At 44.5% G+C, this 25,911-nt stretch overlaps 1 protein-coding gene across 2 annotated transcripts in view; it reads left to right on the plus strand.

The window, feature by feature from the left end:
• Positions 1-25,911, plus strand: part of LOC126470064 (plexin-A4) — a 1,004,426-nt gene that overhangs the window by 158,551 nt on the left and 819,964 nt on the right. For both annotated transcript variants that reach the window (XM_050097569.1, XM_050097570.1), the window contains exon 3: positions 23,916-23,987. The gene's annotated coding sequence lies outside the window, so the exon portion shown is untranslated. The remainder of the gene's footprint in view (positions 1-23,915; positions 23,988-25,911) is intronic.

The raw sequence follows: 25,911 nt of genomic DNA on the forward strand, positions 1-25,911 counted from the left end.
AGATGTACAATTAGCGTGCTCGTGAATTATTATGTGAGCAATGTGCAAACTGAATATCTCTGTCACTTAAATGAGTGTCTTTTGCTACGCCCAGTTCACAGCTGCGGTCGTTCCTGTTATCGCTACCGTTTTTGCGGACTTGTGGAGTCGTCGCTGGTGACCGCATAGTCCACGATTGCTGTCCTTTTTGTGTGTTTCATGAGATGCAGAGCTAGCAACTGGAAATACATCAAGCAGATATCGGCACACTTGTGAAGTGAGTCTTCGCTGTCGCATGGGCGGATTCATTTGCTTGACCTTTTCGTGGTGCAATTTAACCACGACGGAGATTGTGGCTGGCATAGCTCCCGGCTGGTGTGGCCGCTACGGTCGCATGTTCGAATCCTGCCTCGGGCATGGATGTGTGTGATGTACTTAGGTTAGCTAGGTTTAATTAGTTCTAAGTTCTAGGGGACTGATGACCTTAGATGTTCAGTCCCACGGTGCTTAGAGCCATTTGAACTAGCATAGTTAAAATGGATATTTTAAAATAATCAAGAGATTCGCTCCAACATTCGTAATCGAGACGTAGAAAATAGTAAGGATCTCACAGTCCGAAGGTAGCTTACACACCATAGTGCGTCACTAGCATGTTGGTATCGGAAGTGATATGCCGTTGCCTTCCCCCGCCCTTTGATCTGACTTACCTAGTCAGTTCAACACGGACTGCGAAACACGGTGCGACTTGACGTTTTTCATATTAACAAACATTGCCAGTTGCGAAACAAGTGATAAGTAACAACTGAAAATCCTAGAACTGACTTTATCTTTAGCTCCGTAGTCAGTAGATACGTAACGGTAATATCAAACTGCAGGGACTCAGCAAATAAGCGACACATGTGATTCAGTCTTCAGAATTCTCGGGAGACCGACTGTCTCCTGTGAGGAAGCCAAAATGGGTTGCGAGGACCAACGAGATCGTATGAAAGCCAGCTGACTCTGTTCGTCCACGAGACCCAGAGAACCGCAGATACAGGCTCCCCGGTAGAAGTCGTGGTCCTTGACTTCCCGAAGGCATTTGATACACTTCCGCACTACCACCTAATGAACAAAATACGGGAGTACGGAATATCAGACCATCTGTGTGGTTGGACTGAATAGTTTTTGGCAAACAGAACACAGCTTGTCATTCTAAATGGAGAGAAGTCTTCAGACATATAAGAAACTTCGGACGTATCCCAGGAAAGTGTTACAGGACCATTACTTCGAGCAAGATATAGAAGTGGCATAATAGATCACGTCGGAAGTTCCATGAGGCTTTCGGGGGATGATGCTGTTCTGTACAGGGAAGTTGCGACGTTATAAAATTGCAGCAAAATGCAAGAAGACTTGCAGAGGATTGACGCTTGGAGCAGGTAGTGAATTGACGCTCAACATATACAAATGTAAAATAATGCGAATATGTAGAGAGAAAGACCCTTTATTCTGATATTGTATAATCATACAATAATCACTGGAAGCTATTACTTCCATAAAATTTCTAGGAGTACGCATAGAAACGATCTGAACTGGAAGGACCACATGTATTTGAGAGTAAGGCAGACGCTAGACTGTGATTCATTGGGCGAATCTTCAGGAAATGCAGTCCATCAGCAAAGGAAGTATGAAGCTTCCTGACGGATTAAAACTATGTGCCGAGCGGAGATTCGAACTCCGGCCTTTTGCGTTCCGTGGGCAAGTGCTCTCCCGCAGGAAAAGTTATGTGAAGTGTGGAAAGTAAGTGATGAGGTACTAGCGGAAGTACAGCGGTGAGGATGGGTCGTGAGTCGTGCTTGGGTAGTTCAGTTGGTAGAGCACTTGCTCGGGAAAGGCAAAGGTCCCGAGTTCGAGTCTCGCTCAGGCACACAGTGCTAATCCTCCAGGAAATTTCATATCATCGCACACTCCGCTGCAGAGTGAAATTTCCATTCTGAGAACAAAGGAAGTAGCCTACAAAACTCTAGTTCGACCAATGCTTCAGTACTGCTCGTCACGTCAATCAGGACTGATTGAGGAGCTAGAGAAGATCCAAATAAAAGCAGCGCATTTCGTTACAGGCTCATTTAGTAAGCACGAAAGCGTCACAGAGACGATCAACCAACTCCATTGGCAGACGCCGAAAGAGCGGCGTTCTGCATTACGGGTGTTTCAGTGTTAAAATTCCGAAAGCGTACGTTCCTAGAAGAGTCTAAAAATATATTGCTCCCATGACGCGAACTATTCGCGACTGGAACACGAAAAAAAGGTGGTGGTTTGGGGGGGGGGGGGGGGGAGTGACAGTGGTATAGGAAGTTACCCTCCGCCACACGCCACAAGTTGGCTTGCGGACTATAAATGTAGATCGAACTATGAACGTGGCAAGCAATAGGAGCTTCAAACAGTAGACGTAGAGCTTATCTTTTGTTGGTTATCTTGGTCTTAGTATCAGCTTCTTCCCAAATTCTAGCCAGTTGCGTTGCTGACGGAGCATTGTCGTAGTACTTACAGGTAGAGATATTCCTGCCGTGATTAATGTCATACAAAGTATGTCTTCTTAACTTTCGAACCTTGATCATTCCAGCACCACGTAGTTGAGATTAGCAAAGTCAACTGGGTGAGGACGAAGATCAGAGCTCTTTTCGTCCTGTACAAATGTCACGAGTAACAATCCTTGTCCCAACCTGATGGGAATTCTTGCAGATGTATGGTGTTTAGGTTATCCTCTCTGAGAGGATCATGGTTTTTTTTTTCGTGATGTGAGACTGAACGTTTGCATATGTCAACCTTTGCTATATAATCTAGTATGTTTCAATGAGGGCCAAACACAACAGTTCGATAAACATGTTTCATAGTTGTGTAACCCGTCTCTGGGGAGGCACAATGATTGTGGTCGAAAGCCAAGTGGTTACTTGTGGCCTTACAAATTTAATGGTCAGTTCTCGAATAGACAGCAGTGTTTTCTTCATTTTATGGGAACCAGAGACCAGGCGTCGACTAGAAATACAAGTCGAGGGAAGACAGCGAATACAGAAGAAAAAAATTAATAGCCGGTTTCGTTTCTATGAAGCAAGGTAAAGTAATGTACTTAGAGTAAGTATATTAGAAAAGCAACTGACGCTGACAGTTGGCATGGTATGACGTTCACGTAAAATATCAAGACAGTGAATACGGGTATGGCAGGAATGGTACATGTAGCAAATCCCAGCGGTCCTGTAACTGGTTCGACCGTGTTGGCAAATACAGAGACTTCGAACTAGATGGCTGCACGATGTGACTACATGTCGATAAGGAAATGCTGCCGATGTTACGATATCTCTGGTTCTCCATTGTCTTAATTCTCTCCTGCTCCCTCTTCTCTAGTTCGGATACAGAACGTTAGAGACGAATCACAAGCTCAGATCAGATGAGCTGTAGCTTTGTTAGTACCAACCCGGTAATTTCCTTAAGTGATCGGTTGAACATTTAAATACCTTCAATTGGAATAAGAGCCTGGTTATTTAATTAAACCACCTCCTAACTCGGTATTTTCTTCAAATACAACGTGCCCACTAATTGTGTATTTGGAATAGTGTGAAAAAATGGCGCTTAGCAACGAGAAGCCGTCAGTCACGTTAGTAGATCGCAACGGGAAACGGAACTCTGATGTAACAATAACTACCAGTGAATGTTTTAAATTCAGTTGTAAATTTCGTGACAACTTAAAGGAGAAGACAATTACATACGAAGCAAAAGAAATTAGTAGAGCCTTTACAGAATGTGATTTCTAAAATCAGTACCATGTTGAAACTGTCACAGTTCTGTAGAGTGTTGTGACGCTAGACTGGGAGGGAGAGAGGAAGGGAAAACAGATGTCCCTATAGCGTACGTGTACTCGTGACTGAATGGCTCAAACTGTAGTGAAACGTTGTACTAAGGAAAGAAGACAAAAGTTCCGGGATCATTAGACGCAGAGGACTACTCGAATTGTAGAATGATGGGGAGAAGGAACTGACCGTAACCATCTTGGTATTCGCCTTAAGTGATTTAGAAAAACGAACAACAACCTAAATAAGGCTTTCCAGATGGGGATTTGATCTCACTTCCTTCTGAATATGTACAAGCTGTAGTGTTCCAGGCAGAGATCACAGACATCTCAAGCATTTTTTCTCGAAAATGATTGATACCTCACTTCTCTGCAGTGGATCCCTGAGTTCTCATGGGTTTCTCAGGTTGGGATGACGCAAATAGCAAATAATTCATGTCCGAATTATTACACTGGAGACAACCTGGCGTCAACTATGGTCAAATCTGATTTCCACGTTTAGCTTCCCGTATTGTGCTGGACAATACATTTATTGCACATGTTACGAGACTAGGGCTGGAATTAAAGTAGAGAGAGAGAGAGAGAGAGAGAGAGAGAGAGAGAGAGAGAGAGAGAGAGAGAGAGAGGGGGGGGCATGTACCTGCCTAGCACTGTATTATAAAATAGCCAACCGAAGTGAAACGCAGAGACAACGGAGTTGCACCATTTTTGGGAGGAACGAGGACTAACTGTACGCTGTAGGTGTTTTCCAGTCGGGGCGTCAGATTGTGGCGCGAGCGAGTTTGCATCCGCGTCAGCAAACTGTGCTCTGTATTCGCGGCCGCTCCAGTTCTGCCAGTGTTTGCAGCGTTAATCGTATTAGCGCGCACCACGGTGGATCGTAAATGCGCCACATTTCATTGCCCGTAAAACGGAGGGCGACTCCGGTGCGCTATCCTACTGCACCAACAGCGGGATACTAAACTCTGCCCAAGCGACTGATTTTTCAGCAGCACGCACCACTGCGCCGCGTAAGAGCGACGCTTTTTAATTTCCCAGTGCGGTGCTCCAGCACACCTGGCACGAATTTAATCTGTTTCTCGCCTTCTACCTTCGTTGCTACAATGATCAACGCACCGTATACTCCGCTTTGAGTAAAAATAATTGCGTCTCACTTCGTTGGCAATTCATTGGCGTTGTTCACTGGTAAATATAAAACATTGATTGGGCCGTAACTTTAACCGCAGGTTTCAGACCAGTGCATATTACATAGGGTAGTGTTACGTGAGAAGGACAAGTTTTGAATGATACAGTCCGCGAAGTGGTTCTACTTACTCACGATGTCCCCCAGTTCAATACAGAAATCGTTAGAGTGGGATCCAATTATAAAAATTCATAAATAATATGGGTTGATGAATATGTATTGACAGAAGTGTAGCTTTCTTGGAATGGACCCTTGAATGCCAGTGCATGCAAAGTATTGACATCACAGAGTCATTTTTATCAAAGAGGAGGAATGTTGTGAACACCACCTTTGTGTCCGTTGGGCGGCGAAGGCAAGGAATCAGAGCAGCATTAACTTCAACATGTGAGGTCATTTCCTGAAAAACAACACTCAGATTGATTGTCTTTAATCCGACGTGCGAATTCCACTGGATCTGGCTGTTCTCCGTCTCACACAAGATATCACTTTACACGATGTTATAGTTGACGACGCACGACGACTATGATGATGATGATTACGATTACGATGACGGTGATAATGATGCTGATTACGGCAGCTTTGGTGGTGGAAAGAAGAAGCATCTTAAATTGTATTATTTCGTTGTTGTTGTTCTTGTTTTTGTTGCTGCTGCTGCTGCTGCTGCTGCTGCTGCTGTCTTCCGTCTGGAGTCTGGTTTGATGCAATTGGCCATGCTAGTTTATCCTTTGCAAGCCTTTTCACCTGTGTGCAACAGCTGCAGCTTAGATGTATTTTAACCTGCTTACTGTAGCCGAGCATCGGACACCGTGTACTATTTGTGCCCCATATGCCTCCCACCATAACCAGATTGGCTATTCTAATGCCTTAGGATGCGTCATCTCAACCGATCCGTTCTTTTAGCCAAGTTGTATAGTAACACACTTTCCTTCACAGTTCGTTTCGGTGTCTCTTCAAGCTGTGGTTTCAGTGAAACCCCCAATAGCCAAGATGGAGAATATAATTTTATTGATTACTAGCTTGGTTTATCGACCAGCCATCTTCAGATCATAACAAAATACACTGATGAATGTACAACTGCCGAACTGCGGGACACTTCGCCATAATTTGTGACGGTAGTGTCGTTTGTTGTACAATGACGAAAATCATCCCAGAATAAAACGTCGTTATATGTAACGCCCACGGACATAATCAGTTTACATAAGTGGATGTTGAGATCATGGTTGCCATTTTACTTTATTCTAAAGTAACATCAGTGGCAGCGATTTTTATGGACTCTATAGAACGAGATGACTTTTCCACACCATAAAGTAGTGGAGGTCACATAGCGTTAGTTCCTAGTGTGGAACAGGCATCTCTTTCTACAGAGTCAATAAGTCACCGCTTCTGACGTTACTTTAGAATAACGTAATGTGGCAAGCATGATCTGAGCTTCCACATACGTCAACTGATTTCATCCGTATGTATTACATAGGACGACCTTTTATTCTAGAATAATTTACATCATTGTTCCATTGAATTAAGTAGCAAACGATCTTGATCACACAAATTACGACGATGTGTCCCGCCGTTTCGCAGTTGTATCCTCATCAATGTATTTTGTTATGATCTGAAATGTCTTGTAGATAAGCCAAAGTAGTCATCAATAAAATTATATTAGCAATCTTGATTATAAGGGGTTTTCTGAATCCACAGTTTTAACGCACCTGATCGCTTACCTTCAAATATGGCGATGTCAGATAATAACAATGTATCTTCATTTGTTACAGGATATACATATCCAATCTTCAGTATTATCCTATAGCACCATATTTCAAAAGCGTATATCCTCTTCTTGTTCGTACTGTTTATCGCCCACATTTCACTTCCATATAAGTCTTCATTCCAGACAAGTACAATCTGGAAAGACTACCTAACATTTAAATTATCATTTCATGTTAAAATATTTCTATTTTTCACAAACACAGCTTAAGATCGATAGGGAAAATTCTTCAGTACGGCGCTGACGTTCGTGTCTCATTTGTGCTTACAATAACTTCATCGAATTTCTTTGCACTGTCTGTACTGACGTCGTTTGTTTGGGAATGGGCAGCTTGTACGGAAAAACGTATCTGTAAAATAATGTAATGCAGAAAAAAATGTAGTACCCTCAAGAAATGCGTTCAGTGGCGCCAGGGTAATATTTGTATACTGAGCGGGCTGTAGTGTTAGTGACTCGTTTGCCACGGTCATCGGCGTTTAGAAAGTGATCAGCAGGCCGGTCTGTGCGCCCTCCGTTTTTACTCTGCAGCAGTAGCTGTGCTGAGTTTGGAAGTGAACAATGTGTGCAACATTCATTCTCTGTACAACCATGCACCGCCGACTAGCACGTACTCGTGCTGACCAACTTCAACCATTTAAACGGGGTCGCATTGCGGGCCCGCAGGAAGGTTAATGGACGTTTCGACGGATCGCTGCAGAGCTGGGGCACAATATATGGCTGGTGTGTCACTGCTTTAAGCAGTAATCTTTGGGGCATGACGGCACGTCAAGATCGATGCATTGTACGAGCACCGGTGACCGACCGGTCATCATTCGAAGGCGAAATCGGGGTGCATGTTGCACCTGCGGTGTCGCCAATCAGCAATGGGAACTGTCTGCTTGCAGTAGGACTACGACAACGTGTGCCTCTTCTGACCAGGCTACCACTGACATAACGACGCCGCCAAGCACTGCTACTATGGTGCCGTGGAAGTGTCGACTGCAGAATGGAACTGCAATCAGTGGCCTTCAGTGACGTGAGTAGGTTGTGGCAGCATGCAAGTAATGGACGCATACGTGTACGGCCTAGACCTGGTGAGCGGCCTATTCCGGAGTGCATTCGCCCACGACCCAAAGGTCCCATCGCAGGAGTCATGGTATTTTGGGACAGGCGGCGGCGGCAGCGGCATCGGCATCAGTTACAACTCGCGGTCACATTTTGTTGTTTCTGAAGTGTAAAGTAACCAGTGCCCGCTATATTGCGTAAGTTATCACCATGCTATTTTCATTTCTTCGACGGGAAGGTGATGTGCTCTTTCAGCAGGACAGTGTACGTCCTGCTCTGGCCAGAAAGATCATCAGCTCAGAGGCCAATTGAATATGTAGGGGACATAGCCAAGCGAAAACTAATCCGTTCTCCACAAGCTGCACGAACCATTGTTGAATAGGAACAAAAGTTGCAAGAAGTTTGAGATAGTCTGTTGCAAAATACCATTCGACACCCTTATTTTGGTTTGCGTGCGAGAATACACGTCTTCGTTGCCGCCAGAGGGGGGAGTGAGGGTACACTTTTTATTGACGGGACTTTTCAGATACCCTTTACTGTGACATACGAGTTTCATTTAGTCTAAATTTGTTACCATATTCTCGTAACAAGAATGAACTACGTGTCACATCACTAGTCAACAAAATAACCTTGTGCTTGAGGATGTTGCAACTTTTTTCGGTAGTGCGTATTCTACATAACTTGAATATAAGAGTATGTAGTCTCTCTAGGGAGTTCTTTATCGTCCGGCCGCTGTGGACGAGCGGATCGAGGCACTTCAGTCCATACCGTGCTGCTGCTACGGTCTCAGGTTTGAATCCTGCTTCGGGCATGGATGTATGTGATGTTCTTAGGTAGCCGGTCGGAGTGGCCGTGCGTTTCTAGGCGCTGCAGTCTGGAACCGCGTGACCGCTACAGTCGCAGGTTCGAATCCTGCTTCGGGCATGGATGTGTGTGATGTCCTTAGGTTAGTTAGGTTTAAGTAGTTCTCAGTTCTAGGGGACTGATGACCTCAGATGTTAAGTCCCATAGTGCGTAGGGCCATTTTAACAATTTTGAGTTCTTTATCATGGCGAAAAGAAAGCTTTGTGATTTTATTATATTTTCTTCCCGATAAGTGCTTCTGTTCTGGAGAAGGGACACTGGAATATTTCAATTATAACTCGTTTTCCAGGACTCGTGCAAACGCCACTCTCTCCTAAACTGATGTGACCAAAATAAGGAGAAAATTTAATTTCAACACGCGTCATAGTAATGAAAAGTCGGTCTTTCATTAGGTGTAAATAGGTATCTGGATTTTAGAATTTGGTCTAATTATACATCAGACCTACAGGTGCCGTGAAACGCTGTTTCCGTGTCGGTTGGCAGAGTAGGCGTCTGTCAGAGCTACGGCCATTACTGCTGCCCAGAAAACAGACAAGGTCTACTCAGGGGTAAAATATCCTCCCGGCGCAATGGCCGTACTTCGGATCTCCAGGCGGAAATTGCTCCCACAGGTACCGGGCTGCGTGGGGGAGGGAGTCGTGAAATAACGATATACGTACACGCGATGTCTGGGGGAATGAGCAGGTCGAGACAATTTCAGACGACGGAACTTCGTATGAGAACGAATGAGATCGTTACTGAATAGCAGGCGTCGCGGGTACTGCGAGCTCCCTGTCGACTACTCAGGTGTCAATAAGTTCTGCAACTACGTTCAGGTGTTAGATTTGTTGCAAAGGGTGACAGACGTAGCAGTTTAACTCGTACACTAATTTTCCCAGTACGATACCAAGATAATACATTTTTTGATGACGAAGTAGAGTCAGTGATTAGGGGAAACGTGGACGAACAGTCTCTTCAAATGGTTCAAATGGCTCTGAGCACTATGGGACTTAACATCTGAGGTCATCAATCCCCTAGAACTTAGAACTACTTATACCTAACTAACCTAAGGACATCACACACATCCATGCCCGAGGCAGGATTCGAACTTGCGACCGTAGCGGTTGCGCGGAGCCAGACTGAAGCGCCTAGAACCGCTCGACCACACCGGCCGGCGTTAGCTGTATAGTATGGTCTTCTAGTATGGTGTTCTGTGTATAAAGTAATCAAATCTCTCACGAAAAAGAATGTTGGTTTCAACACCGAAGTGCTCTAGAAACAAAGGTCCTGCTAAGTTTGGATATCCCGTTCCTTGCTATGAGTTGTCAATTTTTAAAAAAAAATCGTTCTATTGTAGTCTTTTTCTCTAACTAAGTCGTAAGTTGAGAGGGAGGTCTTCTGCCGACAGTGCGCCACGCATTCACCAAACCATGAGGCGGCTGGGTTCAGAAGTCCGTGTCGGTGTGTTCCACGCACTTGCTAGCGAGGTCAGTGCACGCTCTGTTTGGAGGCGAGCTTTCCACGTGCCCTTCCTTCCTTCCTTCCGTCTTGCACGAGCGTTGAATGCTCTCCATCATAATGTGCGCCGTGCGCAGCATTACGCGCTCTAAAGTTCAACCTTCCAGAGTCAGCCGTCTTGGAGCCTACGGTTTTCTGGCGTTAGCTAGATGATACTTTCGTTGTATGGTCTCATGGCAGACAAGAACTGGAAAAATTACTTTGTCATTTAAACCCTTTACATGAGAACATAAAGTTTACTATGGATATTGAGAAAGATTGGACTTTACCCTTTCTAGACATGTTAGTACACCGTAAGAATGATGGGTCTTTGGGACATTCGGTGAATAGAAAACCCACATATACAGATCTATATCTTCAGGCGTCCAGCTGCCATCACCCCGCACAAACCTCCAGTTTTCTTAGTACTTTAATTCATCGGGAGCATGTAATATCGGTTGCTAATGGCCTTCACGAAGAATTAGTCCATCTGGGGAAGGTTTTTAAAGAGAATGGCTATACTTCGCTTCAAATACGGAAGATCATGCACAATTATAATAACAAGAAGCAACGCTCTGAGGAGACTGATGGCGACTATAAATCAACTGCGTTCCTTTCATATGCCGGGAACGTGTCTTCTAAAATAGGCAAATTGCTCAGGAAGAATAATATTAATGCCATCTTCCGTCTACCACCAAAGAGCAGGGCTTTCGTCACTGTAGAACGTTTGATTTTGTTGACAGAGCCATAACATCACCTCTGCTTCCACCAAAGGTGTTATTTTTGAGTTTTGAAACACATGAAAATTGCATGGAGCCAAGTCGGGACTGTATGAAGGATTATTGTTGACAGTGGACACAAGGCGTCGGATTATTCCAGATGTTCCAGCGCTCGTGTGATCTGGAATTGTCTCGCTGAATTAGAGGGTGCTCCATGTGTGGAGGAACTCTTCGAATTCGTGTTTTTTTCTGAAGGTACCTCACGCACCGACATAGTTACTTTATACACCATCACGTTACAATTGGGAGCGCTCTTGCGGCACGGAGTTGGAACATGCATCAGCGAAGCGGGAAAGTCGACCGAGTAATACACTACTGGCCATTAAAATTGCCACACCACGAAGATGACGTGCTACAGAGGCGAAATTTAACCGACAGGAAGAAAATGCTGTGATTTGCATATTATTAGCTTTTCAGAGCATTCACACAAGGTTGGCACCGGTGGTGACACCTACAACGTGCTGACATGAGTAAAGTTCCCAACCGATTTCTCATACACAAACAGCAGTTGACCGGCGTTGCCTGGTGAAACGTTGTTGTGATGCATCGTGTAAGGAGGAGAAAGGCGTACCATCACGTTTCCGACTTTGATAAAGGTCCGATTGTAGCCTCTCGCGATTGCGGTTTATCGTATCGCGACATTGCAGCTCGCGTTGGTCGAGATCCAATGACTGTTAGCAGAATATGAAATCGGTGGGTTGAGGAGGGTAATACGGAACGCCGTGCTGGATCCCAACGGCCCGTGTTTGGCGACATGGCGGTGAACGCACATTGGAAGTGTGTATTCATCATCGCCATATTGGCGCATCACCCGGCATGATAGTATGGTGTGCCATTGGTTACACGTCTCGGTCACCTCTTGTTGGCATTGACGGCACTTTGAACAGTGGACGTTACATTTCAGATGTGTTACGACCCGTGGCTCTACCCTTCATTCGATCCCTGCGAAACCCTACATTACAGTAGGATAATGCACGACCTCATGTTGCAGGTCCTGTACGGGCCTTTCTGGATACAGAAAATGTTCGACTGCTGCCCTGACCACCACATTTTCCAGATCTCTCAACAACTGAAAACGTCTGGTGAATGGTGGGCGAGCAACTGGCTCGTCACAATACGCCAGTCACTACTCTTGATTAACTGTGGTATCGTGTTGAAGCTGCATGAGCAGCTGTACCTGTAACGCCATCCAAGCTCTGTTTGACTTGATGCCCAGTCGTATCAAGGCAGTTATTACAGCCAGAGGTGATTTTTCTGGGTACTGATTTCTCAGGATCTATGCACCCAAACTGCGTGAAAATGTAATCATATGTCAGTTCTAGTATAATATATTTGTCCAATGAATACCCGTTTATCATCTGCATTTGTTCTAGTTGTAGCAATTTTAATGGCCAGTAATGTTTGTATGGCATGCGATACCGCAACCAAAATCGAGATCAGAATTTAAAAAAAGTCGGAGGCATTAGTCTTCAGCACGCCCTCCTGCTCCGACCCAGAGTCTCCTGCTCTGAATGGTAGTACTTGAAATAAGTAAACTTCTGTAATTGTTTTTGTCTTCTTCTCCTCTGTCGTACCTTGTTATATCATAGTTCCCCTTCCCATTGCTAGCCGTTGTTACGGATGTCTAGGCGGCTAACACAGTGTCAAATGAGGCTTAAAAACTCTATGCCCGTATGAATGTATTTCGTTAGTTATCATTCAAAGTACAGTGTCATTTAACAGCACGACAAACAGAAACTAAACTGCACCCCTCGACCAACAAAGTAAGCCAAGGCACTAAAAATGTAATTCCATTTTTCTTTAATTTTTGATTTTGATAATTTTTTCCTCTCGCAATAGCGTTTCCTGTGTGTTAAAGAGACGAGAAAGAGAGTTAAGAAATACTCTAGTCCTTCAGTCAAGGTGTAAAACTCACTGAGGATTAAGTGACCTGAAGCTGAAATCTGTACGCTAATTCAAAGGCAAGAGAGCTGCCGTCTGTGTAATGCGGACGATGCAAATAGCTCCACAGTAAATAGGATGTCGAGTGAGCTGAAGAGAACCAAAACGGACGGGACGACCGCAGACTGTGTGGCGTAGCTAAACTCGAAACTGACGTAGAAATGTCTCGCTGAGAGTACACGGGATATTCCGCGAATTACCTCATCGTAGTGCAGCGCCCACTTCTTCGCAGTTCGCTAAGGGACCCGTCTTCTTTGGAATATGTACTCTTGCTTTCTTGATGTCAAGCTATGTTTGCCCAGACTGCCTCTTCTGGAACTTGGATGGCTGCTGATACTTACAGAATAAAACAGTTGAGGTGATCACGTACGCACTGCATAGCGTGATCATTCCAAAATCGCCGAACGTTGGGATAGCTAAGCTCATAATCCACTGCTCTGCAGTTCATTGGAAGACAATCAAAGTGGTGAAGCGAAGAAATAAGCGTCGGACTGGGCTGCTGATTAGCAGAGATGGAGAACAGGGGGGGGGACATAAATCAGGAGGGATGTTCTGTTACTGATTGCGTGGGGGACGGGATGCTGAATCACCTACCGAGAGGGAAGGGTTGTGCGCTTCGGTCGACACAAAAGCACTACACACAGTGTGTGCTTGCAGCTCGGCCCGCAATCCTCGATTTCGAGTAGACAGTCAACGGAATAACTACTAACGTAATGTTGCACATCGAGCACGATCTCTGGCCACGCTTTGCAAACGTTCAAAATACTTGACCAGATTTACTTTAAAACCAAGCCATTACCAGAGTTCATTTAGAGACATGCTTACATTTAAAATTTTGTTAATGGATGCTTCAGTGACAGTAAATGAATCTGTTTTATATCATACCATGATCCGTTAACCACCTATTACTGCGTTTGCAGTACAGAGCATGCTAGAATCAAATTAAACAAAGGGTGCATCAGAAACACACGACGGTTTTGAAAATAAAACAGCATTTCAGGGGAAAGTGTAAATATTTATTTTGTATTAGAGAGACATTGATTTTTTGTACTGGAAAGTTAGTGTGTGTCGCTGTTTATTGAAAATAATATTTGGTATGTGTCCACCATGCTGAACAACGTATTCATGTAGTCTGTCTCGAAGAGAGAACATAACTCGCCACACCATGTTGTTGGGAATTTTCTTAATGCACTCAAGAAATCTATCATTTAGCTCGCATATGCTGGTTGGGCGTTGCTCATAAACTTCCCGTTTAAGACCGCTCGACAAAAAATAATCAGGTACAATCAGGGCGAACGAGCACGCCAGTCAACATTTCGTTCAGTGCTCCATCTTGTGAGAACCATAGGTAACGATGGGGATTGACTTCATGGCGCAGAAATGTCTGCGACATGGCTGTGTAACGCTCAGAATTTATTGTTACAGCGTGGCACTCAATTCTTTTTTTTTTTTTTTTTTTTAAAAAAAAGAATTAAGGATCGATAATGCGCTCCGAGGCAAAGGCGCATCATAGTACCGCTTTTGCGTTGTGCGTTGGTCGCTGCAGCACTTCACACGTGACGTGTACTGCCCAGATCCGACAGTTTCGTTTGTTTACAAATGGTTCAAATGGCTCTGAGCACTATGGGACTCAACTTCTGAGGTCATTAGTCCCCTAGAACCTAGAACTAGTTAAACCTAACTAACCTAAGGACATCACAAACAGCCATGCCCGAAGCAGGATTCGAACCTGCGACCGTAGCGGTCTTGCGGTTCCAGACTGCAGCGCCTTTAACCGCACGGCCACTTCGGCCGGCGTCGTTTGTTTACAGACAAGTGGAAATGGTCCTCACCTGATATCAGTAACCTGTTCATAGTATCCCCTTCAACTTGCAGAGACTTAAAGAACTCGTTGCAAATTTGAAGTCGCGTCGTCTTGTCCGTTTGAGTAAGCTAATGGAAAACTTGGATCTTGTGCGTAGGGTAGTGAAGTTCTTTGTGCAGGCTGCGGCGAATGCTGGTACCCACCAACCTAAGTGCGATAGCTCGCTGCCGAGCTGACTGTTAAGGACAGTATGAGATCGCGTCCTGTACACTGTTCGCGTTTTTCAACGTACGTAACGAACGAGGACGTCCTACTGGTTTACTGTCCTTCACGATTCAATATTGATGCCACTTCGATACCCATAGCAACAGAGTATTTCGACTGGGGGCATCACGTCGACCAAATTTAGGTCGATAGTTACGCTGTGCAGTTATGATAGCCGCTTTCTTTATGAACTCCTCTGCCACCGCAATGCGCTGGTCACAGACCAGCGTTTTATCTCTGCTAAATTCCAGAGAACGTGCCGAACGCGGCGCGTTGTACTTGTATTACAGTGCCGCGTCGTTGGTGCACTGCGAATGAAAGTTTAAAAGCCTCTGGGTGTTTCTGGCGCGCAGCATCCAAATTAATTAATTAATTAAGTAATTAATTAGAAATAATTCTCTTTTCAATCATACATTTCCCACTAAGAAGATTTTCTAAGGCTGTATAACCAGTTGTTGGTAGTTTTAACAGCAAGAGGGCTTAAAACAGAAGTAATATGAAGAATATAGCAGATTTTTAAGATGACCCGTCCGGACAGCCGCGCGTGTTAGCACTCGGCTTCTGCGATTCGGGGAAGCGCGCCGGCCCCGGATCGAATGCGCCAGGCGGACTGATGAACAACGAGGCCCGGTGTGCTGGACGTTGTTTTTAGGCGGTTTCCCACATCCGAGTAGATGACGACTGGGTTGGTACTCACGCCCTGGACGCAGACATTTGTGTGTGGGGGAGGGGGTAAGCAGACGACAGGAGGGCAATCCAGCCACACTTTTCAGTATTAATATTGCTAAATCTAAAAATTAACATGCCGGTCACTTGAAGATAACGGTATGAAAGACAGGATAAAGAACGAGAATAGATTTTACGATACCTATATTTTAATTTGGAACGTGTCGATTCTTCAACAAAAAACTATAATTATTTTGTTTTTTATCTTTGTCTCGTTTTCTTATTTCTTCGAGCACTGAGTGGAAGCTCCCATAGGAGAGTTCGTGTGCTTCATCGGATATTATTTCTTATGTTACACTGTTTGGATTCTTCAAAGTGGGAACAAAGAATATTTACACAGGTATGTTTCTGGTATATGCATTCTGAAATAGTATTTGTATTGTGACGCGGTGCTTCATACAATTGCTGCGAGCCTGTTACACGGAACCATGACTTCTGCATTCTGTATAGCCTTTCAGAAAGTTTTCAGCATCTCTGCAGCGCCATACAGTTAAAGATAGTTTGCTGGGAGTTCCTTGTAACGCGCACATGCGTAATATTTCATAAACCTCTCTGGGCTCTCTCAGAATGATTCTTCGATAAGTGACGGTACACAAAGAAGTGAGTAATTTTCTGTTTTCTTAAAAGTACGTAGTTCCATTTTTTGAAAAAGGCAACGGTTACTAGTTTTAACAACATATACCTTCTCTTGATTTGAAGAGTACAGTAATACAAAGTTCGAGAAATGATTACAGTGAAAAAGTAGTCGGAAGAGATGTTGCATTTGAGTTGGCAGGAGGCACCTGTCGAAGCCCATTATGCACTATTAATGTGGAAATGTCCGCCCATGGTTGCTGAGTGGTCAGTGCGACGGAATGTCATACCTAACGGCCCGGGTTCGATTCCCCGCTGGGTCGGAGATTTTCTCCGCTCAGGGCGTGGGTGTTGTGTTGTCATCATTATCATCATTTCATCCCCATCGACACGCAAGTCGCGGAAGAGGCGTCAACTCGAAAGACTTGCACCAGGCGAACGGTCTACCCGACGGGAGGCCCTAGCCACACGGCGTTTCCATTTATGTGAAAATGGACAATGTGCACTCAGGGAGTGACATGTTTTGTTTGCCCATCACATTAAGTTACTATGGCTAACGAAATATGTCTGTTAGGACACTGACTTGGGACAACTGCATTTATTTTCATTCCGATTTGAAATTGTGTTTTTTGAAAAGTGAGTGCGCTGCTGTCTTGCCGAAATGAATATTTCGGAGTGTCACGCGGCTGGGGTGTCATCAGACCTTATTTATATGTCGGAGTGACTGTCACGCGCACGATGGACAAGACGCGCGACGTCAGCGAGTTTGAGCACGGCCAGACCGTGGCTGCCCAACTGCCAAATACGACGTCATGCAAAAACTATGCTCTTCGCATGCCACCGTGTCAACAGTTTCACGATTCGGGGAAAGCCGTCGCCGTCAGTCACAACCACGGGCAGCTACATATTAATGACAGAGATGAGGTTCGGCTGTTGCAGATTGTAGAAGCGGTGGACAGGTACAGTGCAGCAAATCACGCACCAATATAATGCTGGGATAACGGCTTGTGGGCAGCCTACTACTACCACCGAGGTTCACAGCCAGTATAAGGTGATCAGCTGCCACCGCTCCACAGCCCACAGGAGTAGCTCTGTTCTCCGTATGACACAACAGAACGCAGAGTTACGGGCGCCAGAACAGCGCCATTCTGTTTGCCAATAGGGCACCATTATAACATGTGGTGAAGGTATTTCCACGTGGGGGATGTATACTGAGACGATATGAGGCTCGTGATATGTATGCTATCAACCCTCCCAGACGAACAATGCGGGATGAGACAAGATGATTTAAGACAAAATTTCTAGCCGGTATTATGAATGGCAGCTGGTTTTAAATGTAGAAACATGTAAATTAATGTTGATGAGTAGGAAAACAAACCCGTAATTTTGGGATACAGCATTATCAGTGTCCTACCAGACACAGTCACCTAGTTTAAATATCGAAGCGCAACGTTGCAAAGCGATATGAAATGGAAAGAGCATGTGAGGATTGTGGTAGTGAAGGTGAATGGTCGACTTCCACGGAAGCATATAGATATTCGATTTTGCTCACTCTATATGCAAGTACAACAGGAAAGGAAACGCCTATAATAGTGACGGTACAGGGTACCCTCCGCCACGCACCGTACGGTGGCTTGCGGAGTATGTATGGAGATGTAGATGCAGGAAGTTGCTGTTGGATCATGTGCGTCCGTTCTTTCGCTTGTACCACCCCATAGGCGACCTACAGTGCAGCGCCCTACCAATCTGACTTGTCAGGACGGTTTGATGCACACGTAAATCCTGCTCCAACCAGTGACAGAGAGTTGAGAGCGGCGGATCAGCGGTCGTGCATCAAGTTGGCTTCCCAATGCATGGGATCCCGTGGAGTCCATGCTGCGACGTATCGCCGCCGTCAGGCTATACGCTACTAGGTAAGCATTTCTGACAAAATATTAGCCCCTCCGCCTTCTCTCATTAAAACAGCACTCTGGTCGCTTTGGAGAGCTGCAGATGGTGTTGCACTGGAACCAGGCGATCATGTGACCCTCCACCGCTGACTTAAATGATGGCAGTGAAGTAGTATCTATGTGACAGTCGGTTATGTGAAATCAGCGCAGTAAGTTGGGACGACGTCGCTATGTGACAGAATGGCAAAAAAAGGAGCTATCGTGTGTGTACGCCCCATGATTATCTTGAATCTAGTTGCGCGATTGGTTGTATCAACAATGACTGTCCGGCATGTCTGCAAAATATGGTGTAACACGGCGTAAGAACGGTGTTCGAATAGATATCCTTACTATCAGGGACTAGATAAGTGTCACCCTATGTCGATTTCAAACACAACAGGAATCGCTACCGCCAGTGAATGCAGGCACATCTCAACGAGTTTCCGAGCGTATATTTCGAAGGGACCTGAGTGAAATGGACATTTGGAGATGGTAAAAAGCCATCAGGCCCAGAAATCCAGGCGATAGTCGACCGACCGCCGTGTCATCCTCTGTTATTCATGATCGGATGCGGAACATAAGGGCGTGGGGTCAGTGCACCACTCTCCCGACCGCTGTAGGCGTTTCGATCTTCTAGCTGCTACCTCTCAATTAGGCAGCTCGTCAGTTGGCTTCACGAGGCTGAGTACAGCCTGGTCCCATCCTTCCACTGAGGGTTAATCCGTGGAAATACAGGGAATGGAATGTGGGACCCCCACTTGGTAACCAAGTGTTGCACTGTCCTCTGCATCTCCATGATGGATATGCTGTGGACAATCCCGTCTTTCAGAATAACAACAGTCGTGTTCACCGACTCGCACGCATACTTTCAAGGTTTGACGGATACTGGCACCCTGCCGTATCACGACTGCCTTAATAAATTACTCGATCGTAATTCCATAGATGGTGTTGAGGGACAAAAAATGGTTCAAATGGTTCTGAGCACTATGGGACTTAACAGCTGTGGTCATCAGTCCCCTAGAACTTAGAACTACTTAAACCTAACTAACCTAAGGACATCACACACATCCATGCCCGAGGCAGGATGCACGGTTCCGCACTGCGCGCCTAGAACCGCGAGACCACCGCGGCCGGCTGTTGAGGACAATATGGAACGAGGGAGTGGGGGTGGGGGGATGGGGTTTGGGGGTGAAGGAAGTGTAGGAGACTACATCTCCGCAATTTATCTCCATGGGATCTGATCAACAGTGAGGCAGTGGCCTAAACCGGATATAACGTAACTGAGGAATGTTGTTGAAGCTCTACCTCGCCGAAAGGCTAGAGGTGATGTTAGGCGGTATTAACGTGGTGGTCCTGGAGGTGACTAATTTCTTGACCGCTGTGCTTAGGTAAGTGTTCAGTTGATATTAACTCTGTGTCTGTTTTGGCATCCATGTTCTGATTAATCTAGTACAGTGCCTGCAACAGGTGTGGAAAACTGACATTAGACACGCTCATTAACATAGTTTTATTTTACAGGTAATTCTCGAAATTTGCGGTACAATATTGTTTAACGGATAACTTCCAGAAGCGCGCGTTTTGCGGCTACTTTCGCTACCATTAAAGAGCGCAGCTATTTTCATTTCTATTCAGGAAGGTTTCTTCCGTGCACTGTAGGTGCCCAATTACTATAACCACTATCTTGCTCTAGGCGGATGCTTCGGCTGCCCTTATATCCTGTGGCAAATCACGCCGTCAGTAATTACATCACTGTATGCGCGTTAGAAACTGGAAGGACTTCTATTTGTTCTCAGAAAAAAACTGAAGTATGATGTTTCTGTGGCCATTACAGTAGACATTAAATACCACACCGGAGTGTATCATCGTAATGTAAAGGCGTGAGAGATCTCGTGAGCTGTTTTTAATTATGTAGCTGAAGACAGATACAGATTGAAAGCAGGCATCTTATACAGTAATGGTTCAAAGAGCAATGTTGCTTCTTAGCAATTTGAGGTTAATGGGATTTCGGATCGGCTAGTGAAAATTAACGTGCAAAATGTCAGAGTTCCCTATCTGAGACATAGTCAATTTCAGAAGACACGTGGAGTGTAGGAAAGGAATTGAAAGTGTGCAGGACTTATTAAATAACACTAATTCCTTCCGTAAGGGGCTATACGTATAAAGTAAGGGCAGCCAGTACGAAACTGCACATGTAATCTGTTACATTAGCGATAAGAGCGTTTATTGCGGCGACTCCTGGGGTAGACCAAATAAAAGCGACGACAACTACCCGGAGCAAATAAAAATCCCGGCAGCGCTACGATAAGCGGAACTGGTATTTCATGGTTCTTTTTTTGGGGGGGGGGGGGGAGTAGGAAAAGAGACTTCTTGTGTGTAGTTAAGATTTCTTGAATGAAACTAGTTGGTATATCGTTAAATGCTAAGTATTATGCTAGTTAGACTATAAACTTTTCAAGTAAATTGGCTAGTGTTCGAAATGTGTTTGTGTGGTAGGATGTGGTGCGGCATCGTAATCGACCAGCAGATAATTCGGCGAACCCAGGTGAAACTGTAGTCAGGATCGCCGTGTAACGCAGGAAGATATACTTAAGGCACGTCTTTATAAGAAACATATACGAACTGTTACATCTGAGTATAGAATGCAGCAAGGAAACGAAATATAACAACGACGAATAAGGTCTTTTTTAATTGCTTGGAACATTTTGCAGTCGTGAAGTTCCTAAAGTTGAGTTACTATAGTATGGCGAGCGCAAGACAAAAGAAAAGCCGTATCTGAATACAAGTCACCATGAAACGTAGATAAAGCAAGTAATCCCTAAGAGTGAAACATTTACTAGAAGAAACTTAGTAACAGATCTCCAAGGATGTGTAACACTTCGCCGATTATATTGTGTAAGTATAACCGCAGGACTCTGCAGAAGAATGGAACTCATCTTAGAAAGAGGATATTGTCATCCACGTGAGATCAGCAGCTGATTCGAGGGCATAGTTTTCGCAAAGTTCACTAAACTGTGCTGTTTAAAACGGTCGCTTTATCACATCGAGGTAGGATATAAGGCCAGTGTGTAATGTTTCCGGAGGCGGAGCATTAGCACATACGGACGGGAAGGAAATCTGCCTTCCGTACTTACGTGAACCATTCCGGCATTCGCCTGAAGGTATTTCGGAAAATCGCAGAAAACCTAAAGCAGGATGGGCGGACAGGTGTTCTTACATAACATCTGTCTCAGACTTTACCACATCACTTACTGGGAGAACAGGTGTCGATAGCACACGCAATTTTGAAGCTAATTAGAGAGTTACTAGGAGAGGTTACACTTACAATAAAAGAAGTCAACTGAAAATATTTTTCTTTTGGCAGAATATGGGGAATTCTTGGGAAACCATAATATTAGCATATAGAGTGTTTCCAGATGTTGAAGAAATGTTGAAATAAAGTCTTTCTCAGTCTTTCATTTCCTCACGGGACATGGCCCTTCTGCATACAAATGCAGCAAGGGGAAACAGGCGATACCAACGAAGGACTGTGGATATAAAACAAGTACTCCACGAAATATCACTTTCGAATACCCCTGGAACAATGAGGTTGCTCACTGGTGAAAGAGGAGAAAAGCAGTTTATAAAGGTCAACGTGTTATCCAGAACACTACGTCGCATGTGTAGACAGGCCACCAGGTTTCTGAACTGGTCCGTGCACTGCTGGTACTGTACGATGCATGAATGGACGTTGGTTGGGAGTTACTTACATGAAGATATTGTTCGCATATGTAAAGAGGGCTCCAGAACGTAATGCTCGTTAGATACAGTAACAGACAAAAAAAAAAATGTTCCTAAGATTGCATAAAGCTGACAGTTCTACATCCACCTAGCTGAACTCCGCTAGAAGGCTGTACTCTGCTCATCTGAACTTGTGTGGGAGAAGACAAGACGAAAGATAGCAAACCTCTCCAAAAGAAAGAATTAAATGGACTACACACTCAATGAAGCCCGTCGCAGGTTACATTAGGCTGCTTGTTTTTCGGACTTATTCTCGCCCACCCGCGATCTGGCACATGAAACATAAAATGTAACTGCAATAAGAGAAACGACGATTCTATGTAAATGTAGAGTATGGTAGGTAAGGAATTTGTGCTACAACTGGGTCCGCAGCTCGTGGTCGTGCGGTAGCGTTCTCGCTTCCCGCGCTCGGGTTCCCGGGCTCGATTCCCGGCACGGTCAGGGATTTTCTCTGCCTCGTGATGACTGGGTGTTGTGTGTTGTCCTTAGGTTACTTAGGTTTAAGTAGTTCTAAGTTCTAGGGGACTGATGACCTCAGACGTTAAGTCCCATAGTGCTCAGAGCCATTTGAACCTTCGGCTCGGGTTCGATCCTTACTACCCTCCCATGGCTAATTTTTGTATCGCAGTGTTGTTTGGTTTTAGGAAACCAAATGAAGAACACGTTTGGCGACCGCTTGAATTTGTGCGTCCTGATTGGCTAACTTCAACGCTAGTTAATTCGATAACGGCACAACGTATCGAACTTTTTTCTCAACAATTATTTCTCAGTACAACCTGCCCTGCAACACCCTTACTAGCTTTTCAGACTGTTTCTGTCCACCCTGAATAATGTAATGCAAAATAAATCACTTCTGGACAGGATGTGAGTTGAATATAGCTTATACTGCCTGATATGAAAATCAAAGCAGAACTGTATAGTTCAGTAGCATGGCTCATTTTAGATACTAGGCTGTGGGCTTTAATGTAATCATCATATATGTAAAAAAGGGAAGATAGTATCTCAGTCGAAGGCTATGCGGCCTAGAAGCAGAGACCCTCATTGACACCGCAACTGTTGCATAGCATAGTTCTTGATATGCGGTTTCTGGATTCGGCATTACGTAGAGAGACTTCTCGCGTCATTTGAGGCGAAATTGGATGAACAAATTACATTACACTTCCCTTATGACACTCCCTGTATTGTTGTAAGTGCAAGAGTGGTAATGGGAGATGTGGGAAGAGGGATCGCCAAAATTCATTGCATGCCGAAAGTGGGCGGTGTTCATCGACAAGTGTCTCGACTTCGCTTTGTTGCCGCTAATTGATTTGAATATCTTCGTAAGCAAGACGTACTTCTCGTTCTATATATGTTGCGCATCTTCCAGCCCCTCCCTCTTTTTTTTCCTTCCTTCTTCGAAAGTTCCACCTGCACCCTCAACTTAAGACTGAGGGTTTCCGTTAACGTCATTTGACTATTAATGTACACTATTGTGAATAGTCCTTTTTTTTGTAATCCACTGTCAAATGTTAGATCTCCTTAAAGATACATTTAGTCAGTTTGTTTCCCTTGTAGTGCGGATTACAACAGTAATGACAACGTCAGAAGTCTAACAATGGCTGTGGCGTTATAATTCAAGCTCTAAGGTTACCCAGCTTCTTTGTTTTTCAGGTAACTGGCTGTTCTGAAAATGTGGTGTGCCCGGTTCTGGACTTTATGGTCTTGGTATCAGCCCCAGATAACACTGGGAAGATTTGTCGTATATAGGTCCAAACAAAACGCGCTATCCACGAACTGCCTAAAATTATAGTTACGGGAAAGGATATGAAATGTAAGTACACGTTTAACAGTAGATAGCGATTTCGCTTTTCAGACTACTTACAACGTTCTCTCTTATGCACGAGAAAGCAGATAGTATTCGCACCCTATTTTCTTTATAGAACGTTAGCTCCAGGACCTTTTGAAATTCGAGAAACGTCGATACGTGTAGTAAAAGGAGTGTTTTTCTTTTTTTTTCAGACTCGTGAACTGGAATTTTCCGGAGACGACAGCGGCCTCTCAGCCTCCCGAGGAGAGACTGGAGTAAACTAAGTAAGTGCAGGTTAGACCATTATTACAGCTGCTTAAATAAGATATCACTTCGGAGCTCTGTCGGCTGCTGTAAATGCAGACGGAAATCACAACAGTTACAGAGAATGCGAAACTAAACACGCAAGTCCACAGTATGTTATCCTTCTGAATTGGATACATGAGAATTGCATGTTACATGTGACTTTAAATACTTATCAGTCACTCAAACGTGCCAGTGCGATTATTATATTATTCAGAATGTGTAGAAATATGTCAACAAAGACGAAGTCAGTCGTCAGCCTCACAAGAAAACCTTTATTTGGTTCACTTTACCGGTTTAGGCAGTTTGAACTGTCGTCTTGAAAAGTGAAATAGGCTCAGATCATTGGTAAGCCAACATCAGAACAAGAATCAGATGGTAGTGTCCTGTGCTATAATATCAATAAAACAGTGACATCACTAAAGCTTTATATTTGCGATGAGTGGCAAACAGTTAACTATCAAATCTCCCATCGTACTTAGTATTTTTCAAAAACTGTGTCGATTATCAGCGTACTTGTTTAGGTGTATCTGTGTAGAGGTGACAGTAAATGACCTGTGTTGAGCAATGAGAACTTATGGAAGAAAGCAGAAAAACCAAAGTTATAATTATATGAAGAGAGAATTTTTTCTGTTTCTTTGAAGTACAAAATTCCATTAACAGATTTGTCCCATACAAGGAGCAGTTAGACGATGAAAATAAGAAATTGTGTCCTGATACAAAAGGAGTGGATTCAGTGAAGCAGAGTAAAACAAAATCAGAGTAATTGGTTGGTTGGTTGATTTGTGGGAGGGGACCAAACAGCGAGGTCATCGGTCCCATAGTATAAGGGAAGGATGGGGAAGGGGAAGGAAGTAGGCCATGCCCTTTCGGAGGAACCATCCCGGCATTTGCCTGAAGCGATTTAGGGAAATCACGGAAAAAATAAATCAGGATGACAGGACGGAGGTTTGTTTCGCCGTCCTCCCGAATGCGAGACAGAGTGGTAACCACTGCACCACCTCGCTCGGTAAATCGGAGTGATCCCATCAAGACTTGTTTCCGGTTCCTCTCAAATATGAGACTATTACTGAGTGACAGAGCGCAGACGTTAAGGCGTTTGGGCCTCATTCCAGAAAAGTAAGGTTCAAATCCGCACCCGGACATGCGGAATTACATGTATAGAATCAGTTACCGAAATCGATTAAGGCTAACGTTGAGTTGGTCGCTTGAAGGCCAAGCGCGATTTCGTGCCGCGTTCTTCTCGATTCCGAGCCGTGTACGTCTCTAATGACCTCATTGTCGACGGCACGGTAGGCATTAACCTTCCTCCTCCTTGCTATCAACAGGCGGTTGTCTTAGCTTCTGCACAACTTCCCTCGGCATGAAGGCAGGAGACCAGGGTGCTGAGGGCAAATACACGTGAATGTAAAACGCTTTCACTGATATAGGTAAACAAGCAACAGTAGCGTGGAGAAAGATGGGCCTATAGTGGAACAATACGGAATAAAAATAAAGGAGAACATAATGAAGCAGTAGTAGATGAGGACACCGTTACGCCAACTGTATCTGTATGTAGCTAAAAGAAAACTGTTGACGAAATTAGGTATTGCTGCGATGGGTTTGAATCAGCTAAACGAAGTACAATCGAAAGGTATAAAAAGTAAGCATTAGTTGACAAACCCGTGAGAAAGTGTTGTAGCTTATCCACGATGTTATTTAGTCTGTACTTGGAGCAGGCGAACAAAGGAAACCAGGGATGAATTTGGAAAGAGAATTCAATTCATGGAGTCCAAATAAAAATTTTAATGTTTGCGGCTGACAATTCTGTCAGATGGCAGAGGACTTCGAAGGTCACTTGAACAGAATGGATGATGCCTTGAAGACAGATTGTTGTTGTTGTCTTCTTCAGTCCTGAGACTGGTT

The sequence above is a fragment of the Schistocerca serialis genome, chromosome 3 (assembly GCF_023864345.2).
Source record: "Schistocerca serialis cubense isolate TAMUIC-IGC-003099 chromosome 3, iqSchSeri2.2, whole genome shotgun sequence".
Lineage (NCBI taxonomy): Eukaryota > Metazoa > Arthropoda > Insecta > Orthoptera > Acrididae > Schistocerca > Schistocerca serialis.